This window comes from Pinus tabuliformis, chromosome 3_2 (genome assembly GCF_031772625.1).
Source record: "Pinus tabuliformis cultivar Carrire ecotype Pingquan chromosome 3_2, CPIR1, whole genome shotgun sequence".
Lineage (NCBI taxonomy): Eukaryota > Viridiplantae > Streptophyta > Pinopsida > Pinales > Pinaceae > Pinus > Pinus tabuliformis.
In genome coordinates, this window is record NC_142302.1 from 955,257,566 (window position 1) to 955,277,653 (window position 20,088).

Consider the following 20,088-nt stretch of genomic DNA (forward strand, 5'->3'; position numbering starts at 1 on the left):
CAAGAAAGAAGAAGAATGGAATATTTCTATGATATTTGTATATGTTGATGACCTTATCATGACAGGAAGTGCATCTAAGTTGGTAAAAGAAATAAAAAATTAGTTGTCATGGGTATTTTAGATTAAGGATATTATTGAATTTCATTACTATTAAGGTCTCAAAGTTTGGAGGGAATTTGGTAAGACATTGATCACACAAAGCAAAGTTACAAGGGAAATCTTTAAAAGGTTCAATATGACTGAGTGGAAGGCAATATCTACCCCTTCAGAACAAAATGCTAAACATTATAGTGACCATTGAACTAAAGAGGGGTATGGAAGTTTGTATTGTTAACTCATGGGATGTTTGAACTACCTAACCATTACAAAGTGAGATATAGCATATTATCTCAACATCTGTAGTCATTTCATGCCAAGCCTATTGAAATCCACTTAAAATTAGAAAATAATTTCCTCTAATATCTGAAAGGAACACTTAATTTTGGTAATATGTACACTGATGGATTTGATATTGAGTTGCAGGTTATTTTGATTCAGATTGGGCTAGAAATCTTGATGATCGAAAATGAACCTATGGATATGAATTCAATATAAGATCAAGAATCATATCATGCATCTGCAAGAAACAACTAACTCTTTATGTTTCATCCACATAATCTAAATACAAAGCTTTAAATAATGAAACTTGTGAAGTTGTTTGGTTAAGGAGGATTGTTGAAGATGTTGGAGAAAAACAACCAGGTCCAACAAGCATAAAATGTGACAACCATAGTACCATATTTTGTAAGGGAAAAGATACAATTAAAGGATATTGACTTAGTCTATTATAATACAAGTGAGAATATAGCTAACATCTTTACCAAACCTTTTGGAAATATGAAATATGAAATTTTAAATATACAAAAACTAGATGGGCATTCTGAAAAATCCAACTCTTTGTTAAGGGAGGATGTTAAAATATTGTAGAAATGGATTGTTCTAGAATTGTGAGTTCTCTAGTTGATGCACTATTCTCTAATAGGTTCTACCCATAGATGGTTGAGTTGTTCTACATCATAGTTAGTGCTATGAGTTGGTTTCTTTGTTGTTTGTGTTATTGTCTATTTTTATTATATTAGATCCATTTTTTTAAGACATAGATTGTCCAATATTTATCTAAGATTCTCGACATATGTAATGTTTGATCAAGTAGTTGTGTAACAGAGTGTGATCTCACATATTGTGAGTCTGTGTTGTTTATTTTACTTCCTGCTTCTCTTATTCTTATTTTTATCTATTAGGTTATATATTTTCATATTTTTAATTCAACTTAATCTCCACTCTATCATGAATTAATAGGGGATTATATATTAAATTACAATACGCATTAATATATAGATTATGTTGGAACTTTTATCGATTATTCCATGCTTGAACGATATATTTTTCCTATAAATATTTTACAGGAGAATTTTGTGTTTTTCAATGATATTGTGATAATATAGTCTCCTCTCTTATGGCTTGTAGGAGTTATGAGGTGGATATCACTCTTCTCCACCTCTGTTATTGCAGCTCACTTAGGTATCTTACAAAGGAAAGAGAAACATTTTTTTTCCAATTATTTAAAGGCCTTACTCATTGATATCCATATCTAGCCATCAAAATTCTTTTCCAATGACCCTCCATCATCACCCACTATTATTAGTGAGTTGTTACATGAGTTTAGGTTGGGGGGAGAATTATTGTCTAATAGTAAACCCATAATTAATCTCTCAAGTATGGAAGGAAAACATCGTTTACTCCATGCCTTTCACAAATATATCCTCTCATGATGGCTTTCATTCCCATACTCTAGTTGCTACCTTTTCAGCCAATTATACAAAATACATTATTAATTCTTATCATAGGGCCTTTGTATCTCCTTGTATTTTATATCCAATGTTTTCCTATAGACACCTTTTTTTTCCCACTTTTGGAAGGTTTAGTTCTATAAATCATCTTCCAATAGATGCACAAAAACAAAAAAGCCAAATTAGAGTTCCCTCCCAAAAATAGTTTAGTTGGATCCACTTGTTAAGGAGTCTGCCATAAAGCCTTGTGGGAAGGTACCATTTTATATGAAATTTAAACTACAAGGATGTTTTTCTTATGGTCCATTTTTCTAGCAAGAATATCGCTATGGAAGCTCTAAATAAACAGATGGATAAGAATCTTTGGCACTTCATAATACTCTCATTCTTTTATTCTAAGTAGGGGATAGATGGTGTGAATCATTGCATTAGATGAGGATCCTCAAAAACATCTTTCCTCACATTGGAAATAGGCTTCGTTAGAGCTATACCTAAAAAAATAGAAGGTGGTTTTGACACTCAAGCTGAAAAACTATAAGTATGGTTTGTCTTCCTCCCACTTATTTTATATTTTCCCATTAAAAATTGGCAACATTCTTAGATTCTACTATGAAGAATTTTTTCCTACTTGGAGATGGGTTATATGGGCATGTCTAGCTTTTTTAGTTCGTATCAATATATCAAAGGGACAAGTAGCTTCCATCACTATTAGAAAATATGACTTTATGTTTAGACAACCTCTTCACTACAAATAAATACCACTTAACTATGGTAGATTCCATAACTATAGCGATATGGTAGCGTAATAAAAGTAGAATCCGAAGAATAAAAAAATATTTTGTTGAGACTATAGAATTTTCATAAATATAAATTATATCATTTAGGGAACTCAATCTAGTTTGAATAATCCTACCATGTGCCCTTTTAGCCATATGTATTAGGATGTAGCAAACATCTCCATAATAGAAAATGTTGAATCATGTCTTCTTTCCATCTATTTCCAATAATCATACTATGTGGCATTTTATCCACTTGTATTATGATGTAGTGAATGTTTCCATACTAGAAAATATGGAATCACATTTCACACACTTCATTATCGCTATTGGAAGGCACATTACTTCTTCCCCTTAGATCATTCCTTATTAAATATTTTATCATATAGTTCATCCAATAACCTTCCCTTAGGGAAACAAACTCTTGTATTAGGGTTCATAGGTTCTTATGTTGGGACCCAACCTTCTGATGGAAGGTTCAAAGGGTTTTTTGGCGAAACTTTGTTGACTCTCTAGACATAAACACTATATTTTGATTATTATTCCATCATTTGTATCTAGCTTTGATCCATCTCATCTTGTCATTGTGGACCCTTTTCTAAATCAGTCCTATGATTTTTAATACACATACAATTCCCTTTCTTCCACAAAAAATAAAATAATTTGTGCAAAACTAAAGGTTTCGTCACTCCTTAGCACAACATTATAGCCAGTTTGGAATTAATTGAAGAATTGAAGTCAAAATCATCCATGAGAAGATGAAAATCATCTATATATATTTCTCAAAATCAAACCAATTCTAAAGTTCAATTTATGAAATAAAAGTCTATTCTAGGGTCCTTTAGAGAATGAACATGTTCTAGGTTTTAAGATGAAAATCTGCTCCCTAAACTACATGGGGATGGAAGCCCCTTAAATGAACTTTGTACAAAAGAACTAATGGAAGTTCATAAGCCACCTATCAATTTTATATAAGAAACTATGTTAGAAGGTGATACGACCTTCCATTTTCCATTTTCTTCCATTCTATGTTATGAATTCCTTGTCATTGATGCTATTGCTAGATCAAGTGAATTGGTACTACATTAGAGGATTGTTTCTTTGAATCTCCGTAGAAGTTGGCCATTTATGTCACATAATAGAGTTCTAATGCAGGCATCTGGACATGAACTTCCTCTATATTAACATATATGGCCCCTATTTAGAAATAAATGGTTTCCTTGACTCCAACCTTAAGATTCCCATTCCTCGATAAGGCAGGGTCATTATTAGAGTTGATGTAAACTTTACATTAGGGGGTGAATGATATTTGGAGCCATGGTGCACATCTTCAACACATAATAGGTTTCCTCCTCAATTGCATTGTCACGGTAGGTTTTCATGGCTATCAAGCTCCAATTTTTTGTTGTACATGGATGATCAAAAGTAATGAGGAGAAAAATATTATGGAAAGGCTGGACATATTCCTTATCATAAACCACTTTATGAAGGATAATATCAAAATTCACAAATGAGTCTCTGTTAGAGGATATTCAAACTGCTATTCTATAAACTGAAAGTGCACTCCTCCATACCTAAGGCCTTGACACATTTGATCTCCATTAGATCAAAGACCCCTACTTCGTTAAAGAACTTAGTCATGTCTAAATACCTCTTGACAACTTCCATTCTTCTTAGAATCTATAATTGTAAGGAAAGCTTAAAAGATCCAAATAAATTGGTATTTCTTAGGTAGAATATAAAAATGAGAGGGAGAATGAGAAAGTAGAAAAACAAATATGTGAATATATATAATTTGAGGGTGTGTATTTTTCATTAGACTACCATAGATACTTAATGAAACGTGCAGAGGAAAATAAAATAAATATTATTGGATAGAGAGAAAGGGTTTAGAATGAATATAAGATCTTTATGGCTCCAAGTGGAAGATGGAAATGTTAAATTCTTCTAGTTGTATTACATCCATTGAAAATACATAAATTCATTCTATTCCATTTGCAAACCTGATGCATCTAAAGATACTTTTGTACATAAATTAAATGATTAATGTAATAATCTACTTAAAAATCTATACAAAGAAGACACAAGAGCTACTATTAGTGCCATTTTCTAGGTGACATATCACTTTCCTAGTTTTATAAGTGACGAAGAAAATACAAGTTGATGGATCATGTATTTAAGAATAATCTAGAATGGGTGCTCCAAAATTTTTATAAATAGAAAAGAATTGGAATAGATGGCCTACTAGTTTAATTTTTTATTCGACGCATCAAATTTATAGGAGATGCTCTTATTAAAGTTTTGAAGTTGTAGAGTTTTCTAGAACAAATGGTGAGATTATATCTCCTTTAAAATATTCCGTCATTTCCCTCATATTAGAATTGACAAGCCCTCCTACATTGACTAGTAAAGATATATGCCCCTTTGTATATCCATTTATAAAATAATATATAGATTATATTCCTCTACCTCAAGGACATATTCTCTGATTTTATTTTCCTCAAGTAATTAGGATTCTTAAAATAAAGATAGATTTACAAGGAAATTGACATCAATTAGGAAGGGATGCACTCCATTCACACAAAAAATAGAAATAAATGATCCGTCAAAATATTTTGATAGAGTTGGTCGGGTATAATTTCAATTACTTTTCATACACTTGGGATTCTATCACTCTATTTTATTATGGATTTTAAAATACACAATTTCATCCCCTTTTGTAATTACCATTAATAATGTAACTACTTCCTCTTGTTGGTCTCGAAGAGGATTAATTACATTCCTTTGTTGGTTGAAGGTATTAGTAGACTCATAAAGGATGCATCAACATGAATGTTTCAAAAAGGGTTATTTTAGGGCCAAAGTGTATCTTATCTCTCTCTCTCTCATACACACACATATTTATGACATCTTCATTTTTTCTTGAAGAAAACTTGACTTATGTTGGGTACGTATAGTCCATCCTTGATACCTTTCATTTGGAAATTGGAATTTTAATCAAGAGATCCATATTATCAATGTTTTCATGGGAATTTTTAGAGGAGGAATAACAATCCGTTTAGAATATCCCATATTTATCGAATAAATATTTAGGTATGGGATTCATGTATATGGCATTTATTCGTAAAAAAAAAAATTAAAAGCAAATGTATTGTTATGGATTATGGAAAAAAATCAAAAATTATTCACATCTAGTTTAATAGATGATTTTCTAGTGCAAGAATATTAGTTTTAGTCAAATTATTTGTAGAGTTAATTTTAGATTTGTGGTCATACATGACATGGAATCCAACAAAAATTCTTAGTATTATTAAGAATATCTCCTTATGCTTCATTTGGTCATGCTTTGAGGATAAAAATTCAATGGTGCTAACATCCTAAAATTTTCTTACATTCACAAAATCCTTAGGGGATGGGGCTTTAAAACCATCATAATTTTGTCTAAAGAAACGGTATCCAAAAAAAATTGTTTTTTAATTAAAGAGAAGTATTATGGGCATAGGAGAACAAAATAAATATTTGCTTCAATCTTTAATTGTAGGTTGGATCTCGAATTTGGTAAAAACCCTCCTGAAATGGATTGATCAGATGAAAAAAATATTATATAGGATATTTGATGCATCATCCAATAGTTCCAATGCGAAATTAATGATGGTTCTTAGTTACTAATGGGAAGGATCCATGGATTGGTATTTATTACAACCACCTCTTCCCAAATCACTTGATTCGCAACACAAATAAGGAATACCTTTTATGTTAAATCAAATATCATATAGAGACATGGTTCTGGGTATGACTAAGTGGGTTTCCATTTTATAAATTCAACTAAGGAGATAATAAGCCCAATGATGGGATGCCTACATATTTTCTCTCCATAAAGTACTCCCTTTGACCAATTACATCAACTAATATAGGAAACAAAATAGAGCTATATATTACACTCTTGAAACTAGATGCATTTCCCTTGCCTAAGATCATTGGACGGGTCTTCTACCTTGCTGAGCGAAGAATCCTTATTAATTTATATGGTCATTCAAAAGAAATCTCTTTCCGTGATCCCTTATCTACAAGAAAGTATTTAGATGAGAAATATTCATAAAATATGATTACAGTGATGTTATATTTTGTATCACTAAAAAAACATAATTATCTACTATATTTCCCTCATATTCCTTTTCACCAAATTAGTTTTAGAAAAAACTTCAAATATCAAGGCCCTACATACATAGAGGAGGGATCATCCATAAAAAAAAAAAAAATTCTTAAATTTGTTAACTTAATATCATAAAAAAAAAGTAGTATAAAAAATTTCTACCAATGGTTAAATGAATTCTTTAGTTACATCACAATCAACAATTTTTTTATAAAAATATTTCTTGTCCCTCATAATTGATATTAGTCTAATCATTATATAAAATATTTCGTATCCCTCAAAATAAAATTGTTATTCATAGTCTAGTCATTCTAGATTTGTTTTGATATTCTTCGTGGGTACAGACTTATCCATTATGACTAGATCAAGTAAAGTGATTTGATCACCCATCGGAATTTTTTAATATAGTACTCAAGGTGATCACGAGCACGAGCCGGGGATTCTCCTCATCACCCTCTCACCAAATCTCTTTTTATTTTGGTCTAAGGACTACTACAAACAATTTTCCCGAGCTTAGGGCTATGAAACTTTTGCTTCATCATGATCAAATAAGAGATTAGTTATTGCCACATTTAGTGATTCGATGAAAATTTTGCTTCATCATCTTCAAAGAAGAGATTAGTTATTTCCACATTTAAAGTGATTCTATGCTAGTTATAAATTGGGTGAAGGGAATATGAAGGCTTTAAAACTAATCACTTTTGTCAATACTTCAAAATGTTAGAAATATAATTTTTCTTTTTCTTTTTTGGTCAATACAATCATGTGTTGAGTGACAAAATGGCATGTTGGCCTTCTATCAAGCGTTATATTGGCACTGGACCGCATGATATTGAAAGATAAAATAAATCAGGATGATTCCTGGCTCCAAATACAAGACCAGTGCAAATAGAAGTAGACAGGGAGTATTTATTAATGTTGATACCCACGAATAAGAAAAAATCGTACGATAAAAGGATGCTCGATAATATTCAAGACCAATAAATGACCAACTTTATAAATAAAAATGAATCTATGTTCTATATTTGAACTCCTTTGAAGAAATTTTTATGCTCCAATTTAATTTTTCCATATACAATGGGCCTGAATATTTTTAGGCATCCATGAATGTGATTTCTTTAAATTTAAATTATTCAATTCCATATTAATTTGTAAAATAACAACACATCTTCTTTATAACCTTTATATATATATATGTATGTATATGTATATATATGTATATGTATATATATATATATATATATATATATTCAATTCCATATTAATTTTTAAAAGAGCAACATACTACATTTATAATTTTTTTTAATCTTATATAATAATAATAATAATATCTATTTTTAAGGTCACAACCAACCCAGACACCAATATTGGTGTATGAGACCCCCTTGTTTGTGGGACAAGGGACCCACCTCCGCGCAGCGATTTGACTGCTAACTCTACGAAGGCATACATACTCTAGCCCCCTCTGGTTTTGAACCTGTGACCTCTTAGAAGGAAACACATGCTCTTAACCATTAGGCCCACTCAAGCTGTATTGAGAGTGAAATATTATAATTAAATTCAAAATTCAAAATTTAAATATTTTGTTTATGGTTTAATATTAAAATATTTTGCATTGTTAATATTTTTTTTTAATTATACATTAAAAAATATATACTAAACATTGAAAAACATATACATTTCCCTTATACTAGATGTAAAATTGGTATAAAAATGTTTTAATTAAACGAATATTGAATAATTTATCTTTGAAAAAATTGAAAAAATATTCTTTTAATAAATATTTTTCTAAATTTCATTTGTCAATTTTATATTGAACATGAAAAGAATTACATATCTCATAGTGAATTATAAGAAATCAAATAAAGAAAATAAAAATACATTTATTAAATTTTTAATAGTTAAAATTAAACTGTTTTGTATATATAGAAATGAAAAATTATACCTTACCTAAATACTAAAAGTAAAAATGACTAAAAATAAAATTATAAATTTTTAATTTTTAATATATATTTGATTTAATAAATATATATATCTATATATATAATTAATTAATTTAATGTTGAACTAGAAGCCCTTTTAACAAAGAAAATCATTAATTCTATAAGTCAAACATGAAAGGAAAATATTTTAGTTTTGTGTATGGGTCATTCTTGAGTTGAGTAAAGCCAACTCTAAATATTTAATTCTATCAGTCAAACCTGAAATAACAGTGTTTTAGTTTAATTCTATCAGTCAAACCTGAAATAACAATGTTTTAGTTTTGCGTAGGGGTCATTCTTGAGTTGAGTGATTTTAGACTTAGCATTACTTTTCGATCTCCATGTTTGAATACTTTGTTTTGGACATCTTTATTGAAACTTAGAATATATCCTTTGTAAAGGAAAATCATTCCTATGATCATGACATGTAAAAGTGATTGAAACACAAAATATCAACATTACTATGTAAAATTCTTTTTCAAAGAAAAAGAATAATGAAATATTATATTTTTTAAACAGAAATAAAAAAAAATATTATAAAAGGGAAAAACTAAGAAATGGAAATAAATAACATTAAACATATAAATAGAGTGGTTTCTCTTAGTTGTGTATAATTTTAGTGGTGCATACACAACCTTAAAAACATAAAGTTTGACATCCCATGGTCTACGATGATGGTGAAGAAACCTTTGAATTCATATATCTATCCATATATAGTCTAGTTTATAAATTTTTTTTTTAATTTTTGTATTTATAAATTAATTTTATGTTTGATTTTATTTGGAAAAGGGATGGGTCTATATTAAGGTTTTTATTTCACTGTAGAATTGGTATTGGGGCTTTACTCAATGAACCTATAATATAACACGTGCATTTGTGACATATTAGGAAATACCTTTAATTTGACTACATATTGGAAAATACATTTAAAAATCACATTATTTAACCCCCTACCAATATGAACCCAATATACCTTTACGAGATATTGTAGGTATCCATTTTTTCATTAATATTTTTCATACCCCTTTACATTTTTTCATTAACTTTGAGCTCCATTTTTTATACCTACCAATATAAAAACCCTTTACCCCATTCTATGCTCAATATATTATGTCATTTTCCTATTACCTTCCCTGTGAATCCCTAATGAAATAAAGCTAAACATATAAAACTATTTTGAAATTTGTTTCCCTTTCTAAGAACATTCTTCCTTTTCATAATACTCATTCTCAAGTCCATGTCCTAGCCTTGGAAAAATAAGGTGTTATAGAATTAGAAAACAATGTTAATGGGATATTGTGTAGCATGGTTGTGATTATGGTTATAAAAGGGGAAGAAAGCTAATCATTGTATGAAAACGATATGACGCTAAAGTGGTGGATTTCACAAGTATGATCAACTATTTTGCAAGTACGTGATAGTGAAATCTTGTATGAGAATTTTATTGGCTATGTTAGTGCATAGTTTTTTATGATGATGGAATATCACGTGGGGGTTAGTCACTCAGCTCAATCGAGGGATAGTTTATTTAACAACCTGATACTTGCAAAACTTAGCATACTATATAAGTGTTGGTGATGATGGTTCAAACAATCCTTTTTTTTGACCCAGTAAGAGTGGAGCCTTCCACTAATGAAGAAAAAATTACATAATGTATACTTTGTAAATAGAGCCAAGAATAGCAACGCGAGCTGTGTTGACACAACCCCATCCCTGACTCAAACAATACTACAAAAGGATTGATACTTAAACCACCAATGCACTGCTTATTCTCAAAGCTTTTCTCTAGAAAACCTGCCTTCCTTCCTAACCCGAAAGATAAATTGAAAAGTTCTAAGCAACTTTCGGGTCCACTAAACATCGTAAGACTCGAGGGCCCACATAACCTATGACCCAAAAAGCCCACATATTCGACAGCCCACATGATCTACGACCCAAAAAATCCTACAGCCCACATATCTTATGGTCCACAAAGTGACAATGAGTGACTAAAGAACATGCCTTAACCTATGGTTGACTTGGCAACCCAACGAATGAGCAACCTAGCCCTCAAAGATCCGACGATCTATAATTGATTTCAGATGAACCAACTAACCCACTCCTTAATTACCTTTTGGACACGATGAGAAACCAAAACCATCTTTCTATAAAATTTCAGGCTCATATTGTGGAATAGCCCTCGATCAGCTTTATTACCCGACCAACGTTTGATCCAGTGCTCATCGATCCGACGATCTATAATTGATTTTAGATGAACCAACTAACCCACTCCTTAATTACCTTTTGGACACGATGAGAAAACAAAACCATCTTTCTATAAAATTTCAGGCTCATATTGTGGAATAGCCCTCGATCAGCTTTATTACCCGACCAGCGTTTGATCCAGTGCTCATCGATCCGACGATCCAGATTTGATATTGGGTTGGCAACATGCCCACTCGCTATTTTTCCAATTGGACCTGATGGGTGGCCTAAACCGCTGCTCTATAGTTTTTCAGGTTCATTTTATGGGATATCCTTCGTGTAGTTATCCGCCCAAAATCCGTAGGATGCTGGCACTTATTACCATTGATGGTCAGCTACCCGTCAACCTACCCACTATTTACCCCTCGCTTCTTCCCTATTATTGGTTCACTTTCTACTATCTCCATTGGTCTATTTACTACTTATCTTTCATAAATTGAATATACTCCCTGTCTATGATCACCTGTATGTGACAGTCCTCATGCAGATTCCCTGAGGGTGTCGACTCCGACGCATAGCTTCTGTTATATCTTGTACAAAGCACTCCCTCATTCGTGAGACGATCCACTAACCTATTGACTATTCTGTGCATGTGAACAAATTTGAGTGTTCTTAGGACTCTCGGGTGGGATTGCATACGTTGATAGACCTACAATAATTGCCAGTGATTTGATAATTTTTCTAGTGCTATGCCATTTCCTATCTTTTGGACCAAATTAATTGTCAATTCAAAGTCTTCCTCTATGATGGTATTGTGTAAATTGGATTCAATCAAGATTTCTAGGAATTGCTCTAAGGCCATGAGTTCCACCATATTATTAGCGACATTCCCCAAATGACTATGAAAGATGACTTTTATGTTTCCCTGCTCATCTCTTATGACTCTTCCATAACCAACAACCCTAGGGTTTCCCTTAGAGGCTCCATTTATATTAAATTTCAAAAATCCATGAGGGGGTGGTTGCCAGAAGTCCTTCCTCGCTGTTGTATGTCTTACGATCTTTCTTGTGCCTTAGGGGATAGGTGACTCGAGACCCAATTGCAAAAGAATATGAGAATCTTGTTTTAAAGGAGTGTTCTCAGGGGGTTACTTTAGAAGAGTGCTGACATTTTCTTTGAGTTTTCTTAAAATTTGAGCTATGATGCTCTGGGTTGAGCCAGTTCTGTTCTTGAAAATCCTATTATTGCATTATTTCCATACATATGAGATCAAAAAACCTGGTACCAGAGTCCAAGATTTGTTGAATATTTCATTTCCTGAGAATTCTTTCCTCCAATTCATCAAAGTGCCAACGATGTTGTATTCGTCCCTGTCAGTTTGCTTGAAGATTGAGGCTACCCAATTCCACAAGGTAGAGGTGAATGGGTGGAGGTTGAGTAGGTGATCCATCGTTTCTTCATGTAGACCACATAACTGGCATCTAGATGGACCAACTAAGCCTCTTTTTCTAAGATTTTCCCAAGTTAGAACTTTTTTATGTTTCACCAACCACATGAACAGGTTGATTTTCATCCAGTGTGGGTTCTACCATAGATCCTTCCATATCTTATCAAGGTTTGGAAAGTGAAGCCCAGTGGCAATTATTTTGGCTTCTTTGAGGTTGAATTTGCCTTCACTGTTTCTTCGCCATCTTAGTTGGTTAGACGATGTTGAAGTCAAAGTATTTCTCTGTTCCAGGATCATTGCAAGAGCTTTCGCCTAGGCCTTCAAAGGGGTATATTCACTGTATAGTAGGTCCTTCCATGTTCTCCATTTTCCCTTGTCCCTTGTCTGATCCCAAAAGTCACTTACACTAAGCAACCCTTTATTGTTAGTGTCATTCTTGAGAATGTCTAGTTCTTCTCTACATAGGCTAGGCTCCTGCTACCAGTTATCTTCCCAAAACCAGGCTAGGTTTCCATCTCTGATTTCCTAGAAACTGTGCTTTTGAACAATGGCTCTATTCTCCCAAGCATTGTTCCAAATGTGGGAGCCCTTGATGAGCCCTGTCATTCAAATATGATCCCTTTCTTTCCAGTTATTTGCATACTTCTGTTTCCAGAGCTTGGCCCATGGGGTTCTCGTTTCCTTTAGCCATCTCCACCAACATTTTGCCCCCAAAACGTTTCTTAGGGTTTCCAGGTCATGAAGTCCCAAAACTCCATGGGTCTTGGGTTTGTAATGATTTTCCTAAGCTACCAGATCCCATTTCTTTTTCTCTTCCTCTTTGCCCCAAAGAAAGTCTCTTTGGATGCTCCTGATGTGTAGTAAAACTCCTTTTGGGGAAGAAAGAGTTGAAAACATGAATATGGGGAGGGTTTGCAGGAAAACCTTTGTAAGCACTGGTCATCCTGCTAAATTCAAAGATCTGCTTGTCCATTTTCTAATTTTGTCCTACAGTTTATTAGTCACTAGCTCTCAAACTTCCTTACTCAAAGGTTTATCGGTGAGAGGTATTCCTAGATATTTGGAGGATAGTTGACCTCTTTGAAAGCTGAGAATTCTGTAGAGATTTCTCTCAATAGAAATGTTAGTATTAAAAAAGATTTTTATTTTTATTTTGTTAGGCTCACCTTTGTACCGGTAGCCATAGAAAAATCATTCAGGATTTGTTTGAAAGATTTAACTTCCTTGACCGTGGGTGTACCCTACAACATGGTCTCATCCACAAATTGTTGATGAGTGAAGGTGTCCCCATTTAGGGTTAGTTTGAGACCCTAGATTCTTCCTTCTGCATTGGCTGATTTGATCGCTTTTCCTAATCTTTCCATCAAGAGAATAAAGAGGAAGGGGAAGAGAAAATCTCATTTTTTGAGGCCTCTCAAAGGCCTAAATGTTCTGGATGGAGAGCCATTAAGTAGGATTGAAAAACTATCCATTACCCATCTTATCCAGTTGTGGTTGAAGTCATATGCTTTTAGTACTTCCCTGATGTATGCCCAACTTAGCTTATCATAAGCTTTCGCTAGGTGAAGCTATATGATCATACCCACTTGCTTATTTCTCTTGAGAGAATGAACCATCCCGTGAGCGTGAATGATGTTATTGAGAATTTTCCTTCCTTCCACATATCCAGTTTTCTCCTCAGACAGAAGAGTTGGAAGAAGGGGTTTGTGTATGTTTGAAATTACTTTAGAAATAATTTTGTACACCACATTGCATAAAGCTATGGGTCTGAATATATTTGGTGTCATAGATTTTTCCTACTTTGGAATTAAGGCTATGAAAAATGTATTGAGCTCCCTTAAAATTGTTTTAGATTTACTCAAGTCCTCCACAACATCAAGGATATCTTGTTTGACAATTTCCCAGCATATTTTGAAGAAGTCTACATTGAACACATCTCGGCCTGGAGCATTCCCATTTTTCATCTCTTTGATTACTTCATTGACCTTCTCTTCAGTCACTAGCCTATTGAGATTGTAATTGTCTTCCCTAGTTACTAGTTATGGGATGTACTGGGTGAAGCTGTTGATAAATTGTGATATGTCTAAGAGAGGCTCCTCTGTTATGCTTTGAAAATGTTGTATCAGAGCAGATTCCATTTCTTTATGGGTACTTATCTCTTTCCCTTGAGTATCTCTGAGTTTTACAATCCTATTATGTGCCCTGTGATCCATGGTTGACTTGTGAAAAAAATTTGTATTTCTTTCCCCTTCTTTAATCCACTTCACTCTTGATTTCTATCTCCATAATACCTCCTCTTTCAAGCATCAATTTTCCCATTCATTTTGAAGAGAATCAACTTGCATTTTCCTTTCCTCGGTAAAGCCATCTATGATGAGGATTTGGTTAATTCCCTATAGTTTCTGTTCAACTTCTCTTATGTCTTTAAAAGTATTGCCAAAATCATTTTTGTTCCATTCTTTAAGCCTGAGTTTGATGTGTTTAAGTCTCTATTGCAGTTGGAACATCTTTGTGCCTTCAATGGGTAGGTCTTCCACCGACCATTTTCCAATATTAGTGATGAAGTCAGTGTGAGTGAGCTAGACATTTTCAAACCTGAAAGGTGTGTTCCTCGGAGTGCCTATAAAAGAAGCTTCAAGCTGGATAGGCCAGTTATCCAAGCCTCTGAAAGGGGGTATTAAAGTAGTCAAGTCAAGGCCAGTGAGAAAGAGGTCCTCTGAGATTATGAATCTGCCTAGTTTAGAGGCAACTTGAGAAGCCCCTCCCCTGTTATTGTTCCAGGTGAAGGTGCCATTTTCTTCTCCATATCCACCAGCCCCATGTTGTTTAGGAAGTTCTAGAAGGAAATGGAGTCTTTTCCTAGTAATCTTGTCCCTCCTTTTTCTCTGTAAGAGATGTGATCATATTAAAGTCCCCTCCCAAAATCCAGGGCATAACAAGATGTCTCTCTCTCAGGTCCTCCAATGAGGTGAGAAGCCTGAGTTTGTCTTCAAGTTTTTGAGGACCATAGACATTTGTGATCATATAGAGTTCCTTGTCATCCAAAGGTCGGATAACCATCAGAAGGTAGTTCCTGGATGCTTCATCATCCAGGATTCCAAGCTTCTGGGGATTCTAGAGAGTGAGAATTCATCTTGCTGTGTTATTTTCTTCAACTTCTAGATACTCGTACTTAATAAGCCATTTTATATGTATCTCTCTAATTTTGTCTATTGAACATAGCGTTTCCTGTATAAACACCATATCTGGTTTTTCTTCTTTTATTCTATTGTTGATATTTCTTTGTTTTCTTTTACTTCCTAGTCCCTTAATGTTCCAGGTTGCAAGATTCATTATGAGATGTTTGTAAATGATTAAGTAGTAATATATTTCATCTTTCCTGAGTTAATCATGAGTTTCCTACACTTTGTCAGTAGCTCATTCTATCTCTTCCTTCCTCCTTTCCTGCATGGGTTCTTGGAAGAGTGTCTTGTTGTTACCTCCATCGGTCTTACCCCTCTATTTTTTTGGCTATCATGCTTCCTTTTGACTCCGGAGCTCTTTGCTTGAGATCTCCAGAGGAAGAGTTGTTGCACTCTGTGAAACTCCTCTTGTGGTAGAGAATCAACACCTTTGGTGGCTCCCTGCTCGAGGAACTTTTCTAGGTCAAAATTATCCCTCTCAAGAATCTCCTGTAGTTTGTGATCCTCCATACGAACTTCACTTCGAGTCATCTCATGGTCCTTGCCAAGTTCCATAGTGCTTGGCAGATACTCCTTTAGCTTGTTGTTCTCATGTATGTCCTCGATGTTATCATCTCTTTCCTTGTTTACAAGATTATCCTCCAGTTCCTAGTATGTTCCATTGTTCCCACCTTCTCCTTCTAAAGTCTTGAAATTGTTATGACTTGGTTGCTTATCCTAATTAGTTTTATTTTGGTACTTTCTTCCTCCTTTCCCTTTGCCTCCCACCTTGGTAAATCCTTTAGGATATTTGCCTATGTTGGTTTTCATATTGTCTTCCAATTTTTTGAGTGGGCAGACTCTGAAGAGGTGCCCATGTTCGTGACATTTACTGCATCTAAATGGGACATGTGCATAGTCCACCGCCTGCACCCATTATTCATCATATACTTCTAGAATGATTTCATCTAGAAGTGCTCCCAATAGGTCCATTTCTACACATATTCAAGCGAAGGAGGTATATTTACCTCACCGAGTCACATCTGATATTTTTAAAAGATTACATAATTTATTGCCTATGGCTTTTAAGGATTTTGGAAACCAATAATCTAAAGGTAAGGAGTAAAGTCTTATCCATACTAGTACCGATCTAAATGTTTCTCGTTCTAGGACAAAATTGATCGCCCATGGTCGCATGTAGAGGCCTGCAACATCATAGAAATATGGTCCTCCTTCGAACACCCTCTCCTTATCCTCTAGGTTTGTGAAGACTATTGTGAAGAAACCCTTGGAACCAAGATGAATGTTTATTTCTCCCTTTGGTTTCAAATGGTTTCTTATCCATGTGTGCAAAGCCTTCTCCATTGGTCATATTCCCATAAATTTGCATATAACCACGTATGTCGTCATATTCCTATAGATTTGTGGCTTGCTTATAAAAATCAGATTTCTGGCTAATGCAAGAATATGCAGGACACCCAGAAGTGTTCTAACCCTTCCACCTTGTAGCTTCAACTAAACTTTTTCGTGACCAATGATTCTAGCCTTCCTATCATCCCCCAAGAAGACATCACCACCATCATATTTCTCATACTCACAGAACCACTCTTTATGGGGAGTAAAGTGAAAGGATGCACCTGAGTCAATCAATAATGTCTCATGATCTACATGTGTACTTGAAGAAGCCAAGTACACATCCCCACCTTCATCTGAGGTGGTTTTTACCTCTACAGAAAGAGCATCATCAGATCCATTTCCTTTATCAGGAGCTTTGGATTTACAGTCCCTTTTGTAGTGCCCTTCCTTTCTGCATTTCCAACACACCACCTTTACAGGTTTTCCTGAAGAATTAGATCTCCCTCTAGATTTATATCTCCCACTCGATGACTTATTTTTGTTTCTGTTCTGGTACTGTCCTCGTATATACAAGGCATCACCATTCTGGCTCTCCATATTTTTCCGTCTCATCTCCTCCATCATCAAGGATGAGACTATTTCATCAAACTGCAAGGCAGTTGCAATATTACCTATTGAAATAACCAGACTATCCCACAAATCTAGTAGAGAACACAACAAATTGATGCACTTATCTTCATCTAAAATTTTAATATCAACAAATGCTGACTGACTTACCACAGTATTAAATGCGTTTAGATGCTTTATCACCGAGTCTCCATCTTTCATCCTTAGCTTATACAGCTTTGTCTACAGGAACAATTTATTCACCAGAGACAGATTGGTACAAAGTCCCTAACTTGTCCCACAAAGCCTTCATCGTAGCTTCCCTTGATACATTCAGGAATACTGAATCTGAAACACACAATCGTATTGTGCTCTTTGCCTTCTGATCCAATTTGTTCCATTCTTCATCAGACACCCTCGTTGGTTTAGTACCTGGATCTACCATGATCCACTGATCTTTATCTAGCAACAGATCCTCCATATTGAGTTTCCACAACTCAAAACTTTAACCATTAAATTTATCGATCTCTATCTTTCCACTGCTCGTCATCTTCTTTCACCAACAAAATCGATCTCACAGATCTCCCATTGAACAGGGTCTACCACAGGCCCGAGTGAAACCCATCAGCAACAAAGGTGTCCCCTTGAAGCCAAAACATCTCTGATACCAAATGTATGTTTTAAGAGGAGAATTGGTTATCAGGAAATGAGAAGATTAATTTTATCTATGTCCTGATTAAAAATGTATACTCATGAGATATGGGTGATTCCATAATCATGGGAACCCAACAACAAAATATAATTATTTATATTCAAGGAAGGTGTGCACTTAGATAATGTAGCCTAAAATACTAAGATTCAAATTACCATATCTTATTCTGCCCAATAGAAGGACATAATATATGAAGGAAAATAGTCACTTAGAAGGTACCGTAAGGATGCTATTTTCACAAATAGAGTGGCCTTTGACCTTAAGTCTCCAAAAGGATCAAACCCTAGATGTTTTCAATGCCAATGTGCATTGCAACCACCATAGAAGTAAAATAACCTCTTATCTACTTTCCCTTCATAAAATATAGTCTAAATTTTAGAGGAAAAAGAAAATGGTTTTTATTCCATTAGTGAATTTTATTATTATCATTTAAATCTTGAAAATTTATGTCCCTATACATAATCCCTTGATTCATATTTAACAGGGCTATACTAGAAGAATAAGACTAGGTAGGGACTTTTGAAAACCCTAAATTGGTATTTGAGATGTAGGAAGCCTCTTATGACTCTTGTGATATAAAATCCTCCGAATATAACATTTGACATAGAAACAAACCAATCCTAGACTTCCTAGCATACGGCAGTTAGGGTTGCTTACTATGAAAAAATATAAGCGAAAGAAATGAGGGGTAAATTATTACATGTTCATGGCTTAGAAGCAAACATCAATACTAAGAAACAAATATCTATCCTTAGATCTTGTAGAGAATCCACCCCTTGTGAGGGGGTTAAAGAATCCAATTGATCGTTAATTGTTATAGCTTGGATAGCTTGAAAAATAAATTTATGATTGAGAGTCTTATATAGTTAATAAATATCTCGATTATCTTGCATAATGAGACAATGATATATGGGGAAACATAATCTCGAAACTGTCCAAGTTCATGAAGTAGTGAGACTTAAGTTATGTTAATTCTATTGGGATGTTTCTTGTTAATGCAATAATATCAAAGAGGTACTCATTTACTCCATATAATTCTTGAGATTTTCCTATAGGTTTGTTGGTAGACTTATTTTCATTGGATACAATGAAATACATCTCTATCATAAATGCATATGGAGCATACTTCAGTAGAGTGGAATACTAACAACTTTTATTTAGTATGAGATGCATTCACATTAGCCTTCCAATGGTAGGGAAAGCATATAATTTATGAGTTTCATAAATATTAGGATGAAATAGTAAAATAAGATATCTCCATGTTTCTTTTAGAAGGAAAATGAAAGTTGTGAGTTTGCTAGACATCATGCTGATAAAAATAACTCCCACTTGAAGAAGAATGAGAATAGGGGAGAATAGAATAAATAAAAGGCTGAAGATTTTTCTAGTATATGAAGGATATATAGATGAATTTATTCATGTGATACACTACATATCCTCAAGTGGGGATTTAAATTCTTATCTTGCTATGTTAGTAGTTGTCTCCTACATAGGAAGAACTAGTCAACCCTAATAAGCCAATTCAAAAATGATCAAGGGAGAAGAGTTTCTAAAAATGATTAAGGATGTTTGGAAGAACTATGATTATCATATAATGTAGTATAATTCACCTCAATTCAAAAAAATATGGAAGAATAAAAGAAGGTAGTGTCCTAGTGGTCTATGGACAAATGAAAATAATGAATGGATTCTAAAATAAGTGGAAGTAGGCCTATAAGTCATTTATGATAGCGAAGGATTTTAAGGATTGATTGAAATCAAAATGTGGAAGGAAAACAACTATAAGACAAAAGAAACATATTTTGGTAGAGAAATATATGGAATGGATGTTCAAGGCAAAGGCCATTTGACTATAAGTGGGTGACGAAAAATATAAATTCTT